A 6,049-nucleotide genomic window follows, 5' to 3' on the forward strand; every position below is an offset into this window, starting at 1 on the left:
AAGCTTATTTCCTAGAAATAAATACACATATGGTATCATTATAGGTAGAAATAAGGATTGGGTGTGATTAAGAGTCTGAGTACGGGGGAGGGGGACTTGTATGAGGCAGGGTTTCCAGGGAACACCTTTTTTAGACCGGGATATTGACCAGGAAATGAAATGAAGTGAGTGTGAGTGAACCACACGGCCACATGAGTAAGAGTGTACCACAAAGAAAAAGCAGCACTCGGACTGAGGAGAGAACGAGTTTGCCATATTGCAGAGCATTGTGAGAGCAGAGGTAACAAGGGGGAATGTGGTGGAAGGTAATTCTGCAGAGGAGAGACAGGCGTGGATCCTGAAAGGCTATGCAGGTATGGAAACCATCGGCAGGTTTTGAGATTCATATTTCTAAACAGTCACTGGCACTGTAATTGTGTAAACTTGGTAGGAAGCTTGCATTAATCCAAGTAAGAAAGGAGAGCTACTCTATTGGTAGTTGTGGAGATGGTAAGAAGTGGCTGGATTTAGGATAAACACTGAAAATGAGGCCAAGAGAGTGAGACTGGATAAGGGGTGTGAGGAAAAAGAAGAATCAAGATATAACGGTGAAAGCAAGAGAAGTACCCCTGTAGGACTGTGATCTTTGGGGAGTGCCTTTTGAATGACCGTTCTACTCATTTTTAACTGAGCATCCAAAAAGAATGTCTTCTCTGCCCTTTGAGCCATGACCTGTAGGTCTCTGCATAAGGGCCCAGTCCTGATGTGCCAATCTTCGGCTCCACTAGCTGCTGGCACAAACAGCTTCTAGGGTGAATTTCCAAGAGCCAACACCAAGGGCAATTAGCTTTTACTTCTAGAATATTATACATACAAAGGTTAGTAGAGCCTTGGAGAAGGAGGAACTTCCTGCTTATTTAGGAAATGAGGAAGTCATGATTGCTATGCTTTGGGGTATAGCTGTTTTTTCTCAAGGTGGTGAGACCTGAACTTACTGGTTCCACAGTATTACGTATATGCACCAGAAAGTGCCCCAGATGGGTGAGGTGTAAGGCAGTGAGCTGAGAAGGCTTTAAAAAACAAAACAAAATAAAACAAAACCCTTTGGCATATGGCAGCAGAACTTGGCAGAGAGTGGCCAGTCTCTGAGTATGTTGGCCTTAATGAGTAACCCAGATGCTCTCTCTCTCTCTTTTTTTTTTCCTTTCCCCAGAATGTATTTAAAGGTTTTGAGTCTTCATGGCCTTGCAAATGTGCTCTTCTTTTTCCGTGGGCTGACTGCTACCAACCCTGATATTTTCCTTTCTCTGGGCATACAGGCTTAACTTGAAGTAGAGGAATTAATGTAAAGTGTCATATTTCTACATGTTGAGACTGAATTGTTGAATTGGAGTGCGATACTTTTCACATTATCCCCATCTGCCTCCTCCACCCAGCACCGAGAGGAGAGTTCTAGTCAGAAGCACTTGGTTGTTGACTGGTTTTGAGGGCAGAGAAAGCAATAGCCGTTTAGCCTCTTCATCTGGGTTACAATGGACTGTGCTCATGGATGAACTGTATCTTTAATTATTTCACGAGACAAGATTATACGTAAACCTCTATTTTCCGCTTGATTCTTTTAAGATTGAATTTTCCAATGGGATGCAAATGGTTATGGACCAACAAAAAATTAAGACAAGTGCAGAAATGGTTTTTTGGTTCATTTTAATTGAAAGTGTGTGTGTGTGTGTGTGTGTGTGTGTGTGTGTGTGTGTGTGTGCGCGCGCGCGCGCATGGGATGGTGATGAGGAATATTGGGGATGGAATTTTTTTCCCTAATATGTCTTCAAAGCAGATCAGTACAAGAAGCTTGTACATCCCTGAATGTTACACTCTTGGATGTTTTCCTTGGAGATTTTTATTACTTTGCTCATTGCATTAGTTATCTATTGCTGTGTAAGAACTTGCCCCAATACTTAGAGACTTAAAACAACAAAGATTTATAGTGTCATAGTTTCTGGGAATCACAAATTCTCACAATGCTGCAATCAAAGTGTTGGCTAGGGCTCTGTGTCCTTCCAAGGCTCAACTTGGGGAGAATCCACTTCCAAGCTCACTCACATAGTTGTTGGCATGTTCATGATGGCTATTGGCTAGAATCATCAGTTCCCTGCCTAATGGGTTTCCCTGCAGGGCTATTCACAATATGGCCACTTGCTTCCCCTAGATCAAGGGCTCTGAGAAAGAGTGAGAGATGGCAAGCAAGATGGAAGTCACATTCCTTCTGTAACCTAATCTTGGTGGGTGACCCCATCACTTTTCCTGTACTCTATTCATTAGAATCACTAAGTCCGGCCCACAATCAAGAAAAAAGGATAACACGAGGGCATAACACAAGGAGGTGGGGATCACTGGGAGATGTTACAGAATCTCCCTACCACACTAATTATTAATTCATCAGCAAATGTTTATTAAAGACCACTGTATGGAAAGCCTTACTCTATGGGCTGTGATTCCAGAGGGCCCCAAATGCAAAAATGTACGCAATGTGCTTTGCTCCTCAAAATGGGATTTGCGATTTATCTGAGAAGAAAGTTTTATACTTTAAAAATAGCCTGCAATAACATGTCAGTATATGTTAAGTGCTTGAGAGTTATGGAGGTGGGAGAACTCGCTGTGGAGACAATTTAGGATCTGTATCTGATCTAAGAGAGAGACAGGTTCCCATCTGACTCAGCGGCTGCCAAGTGAGACACATTAACGGATGACTACCAGAGATCCATTTGGAACCAAACATGACAAACTAAATAGCTTTATTTCTTTTCTGAGATATTTTAGCACTCTCTCAGAGTCCTATCCAACAGTTCTCATCCATTCCATCCCACCTCCTCTGCTAGGGTTGGGAGCAAAGGAGAGAAAAGATGAAAGAGGCAGGACTGGTAGTTCTTACAGTGTGACTTTTTTTCTGATTTTTGTTTCTGGTAATTTTCTGAGGCAATTAGCTGTGGAATTCCTGTGCATCCTCACTGTTTGTAACTGGAAAACAAATGATGATTAGAATCATCTATACTTTTTTGCTTACTTTCTTGCTTATTTTACTTTTAAAAAATCCAGGGCTAGCCTCTCATTTTGTCAAGGAAGAAACCATGTCCTGAGATGATCAATGACTTGCTCATGTTCTCCAGCTTCTAAACCACTGCCGTTTCTGGGCTATCCCGCTGTCTTCTACCTACTGTGCAAATACAGTAGACTCTACCTAGAGTTTTTTTTCATCCATCACATTAGATGTCACTTCAAGTTTAGTGACAGGGGTTGACTTTACATCATATATGAGATGCCAAGTCAGTTTTGGAGGTGACTCTTTTATTTGCTTGTACCAAATAGTATTTGTACAGTTTTTTTGAAAGCATGAAATGTACCAAACACCATTTATTTCATTGAGATTTAGGCCTCCTCTTTCAATGGACTACTCAAAAAAGAAAATATTACTAAAATTCATTTTAGTAGTATCTTTTGCCACTGTGGACACAAGGGAGCATTAGACTTATATGAAATTGAAATGATATCTGAATATGAGTTTCAAAAGAAAGCTGGCTTGCATTTAGTAATGATAGAAATTCGCAGAAACAGTCTAACATGGAACACTTTCTCAAGCAGTTTTGAGTTGCCGATAAGTTTTATATACCAAAATGACACTCTAGGGGAAAAAAACTCAGACTTTTTAATTGGAGGTTTAAGAAATAGAGTCTTTATTAAATCTAGGTTTCAACTATTCATTTACATATGGGTTTAAAACAGTAAAGCTTCTTATCTCAATTCTTGAACTTCACATGTATTTTCCAGGAGATGTCTTCCAGATATGAAGAGGAAATGAAATAGCATCACCTCTTAACTATTCTTTTATCCACTCTGCACTTTCTTTTTCTCCTCTAATTTTAAGAATTTATAATGCTATCATGAACTTCCTTCATAAATTGTAATATTCCTGCAGAAAGTGATAGCAACCATGTTAGATGCTATGATTTTTTAAAATAAAAGTGATATATCATCCCTCCCTAACAAAAATCTCAAACCTAAAATTAAATACAGTTAAATATTACAGATGATGTTGATATCTCTGTCATTATTTTGTTAAGACTAAATATTTTTAGAAGAATAATGGTGGGTTCAATTTTGCTGTGACAAAGTGATCCCTGGTGAAACTGTCAAGTGAAACTGATAACTTAAAATTAAATAAAGACTTCTGGAAACTTACAAGCTTCTGCACAGCAAAGGAAACCAGAAGTAAAACAAGAAGAAAACCTACGGAATGGGAGAAAATTTTTGCAAGTGAAACCGACAAAGGCTTGATCTCCAGAATATATAAGCAGCTCATATGACTCAATAAGAAAAAAATAAACAACCCAATCCAAAAATGGGCAGAAGACCTAAACAAGCAATTCTCCAAGGAAGACATACAAATGATCAAAAAGCACATGAAAAAATGCTCAATATCACTAATTATCAGAGAAATGCAAATCAAAACTACAATGAGGTATCACCTCACACCAGTCAGAATGGCTGTCATTCAAAAATCCACAAATGACAAATGCTGGAGAGGCTGTGGAGAAAGGGGAACCCTCCTACACTGCTGGTGGGAATGCAGTTTGGTGCAGCCACTATGGAAAACAGTGTGGAGATTCCTCAAAAGACTAGGAATCGACTTACCATATGACCCAGGAATCCCACTCCTGGGCTTGTATCCAGAAGGAAATCTACTTCAGGATGACACCTGCACCCCAATGTTCATAGCAGCACTATTTACAGTAGCCAAAACATGGAAACAGCCTAAATGTCCATCAACAGGTGACTGGATAAAGAAGAAGTGGTATATTTATACAATGGAATACTACTCAGCCATAAAAACCGACAACATAATGCCATTTGCAGCAACATGGATGCTCCTGGAGAATGTCATTCTAAGTGAAGTAAGCCAGAAAGAGAAAGAAAAATACCATATGAGATCACTCATATGTGGAATCTAAAAAACAAAAACAAACAAACAAAAACAAAGCATAAATAAAGGACAGAAATAGACTCACAGACAGAGAATACAGACTTGTGGTTACCAGGGGGATGGAGGGTGGGAAGGGATAGACTGGGATTTCAAAATTGTAGAATAGACTACACTGTATAGCACAGGGAAATATACACAAAATGTTATGATAACTCACAGAGAAAAAAATGTGACAATGAGTGTGTATATGTCCATGAATAACTGAAAAATTATTTGACACGGGAATTTGACACAACATTGTAAAATGATTATAAATCAATAAAAAATGTTAAAAAAAAAAAAAAAGACTTCTGGCTGTGGTTGTACTGACTTATGAAACAACAAAACCCTTTATGAGCACCTATTAGGTCCCAGGAAAGATCTTAAGCATTTTCACAGTCTTTATAGTGTAGGACGGTTTCAAAAGTATATTACTGCAGCCCTGGACTTTTCTTTCAGATACGATTATCTTCTCCATTTCATAGAAGAGGAAACCTGACATCAGAAAGGCAGCATGAGTACCCTCGGTCACACAGTCACTGGAATTGGATTCTGGGTTTCCTGAGTCCAAGGCCGGTACTTTGTCACTTATGTAATTTTGAGAAAGTGATAGGGGCATCAATATGCAAGAATATACATCACCCCCCCCACAAACACAAACACGGACTAAGTGACGTGTTCTTTCCATGTCCAGCTCTTCCAGGCCATTGCCATACCTTTATCTCACCCTATTCTTCCATTTCTGTGATTTTGGTATCTTTTACCTTTAGATGAGACTGTCCTTTTATCTTCTCTGCCTATTGAAATTCTGAGCACTGTTTATGGTCCATCTCAGATACTTTTCTTTAGTTGGGTAGTCTTTCTTAATTTGAGTGGAATGTTTCCCTCCTTAACCTAGATCCCTCCAAACAGTGTCACTTATACATGACTTTGGATGCTTTATCATATGGTGACTTGTGTTAGAATTATTCACTGCTCAGGAGGGTCAGCTTCATAAAAGCACGTCAGTGTCTTGTTCGTAGAAGGGGATAGGTGTATATGTGATGAACTGAAATA

This window comes from Camelus dromedarius, chromosome 7 (assembly GCF_036321535.1).
Source record: "Camelus dromedarius isolate mCamDro1 chromosome 7, mCamDro1.pat, whole genome shotgun sequence".
Lineage (NCBI taxonomy): Eukaryota > Metazoa > Chordata > Mammalia > Artiodactyla > Camelidae > Camelus > Camelus dromedarius.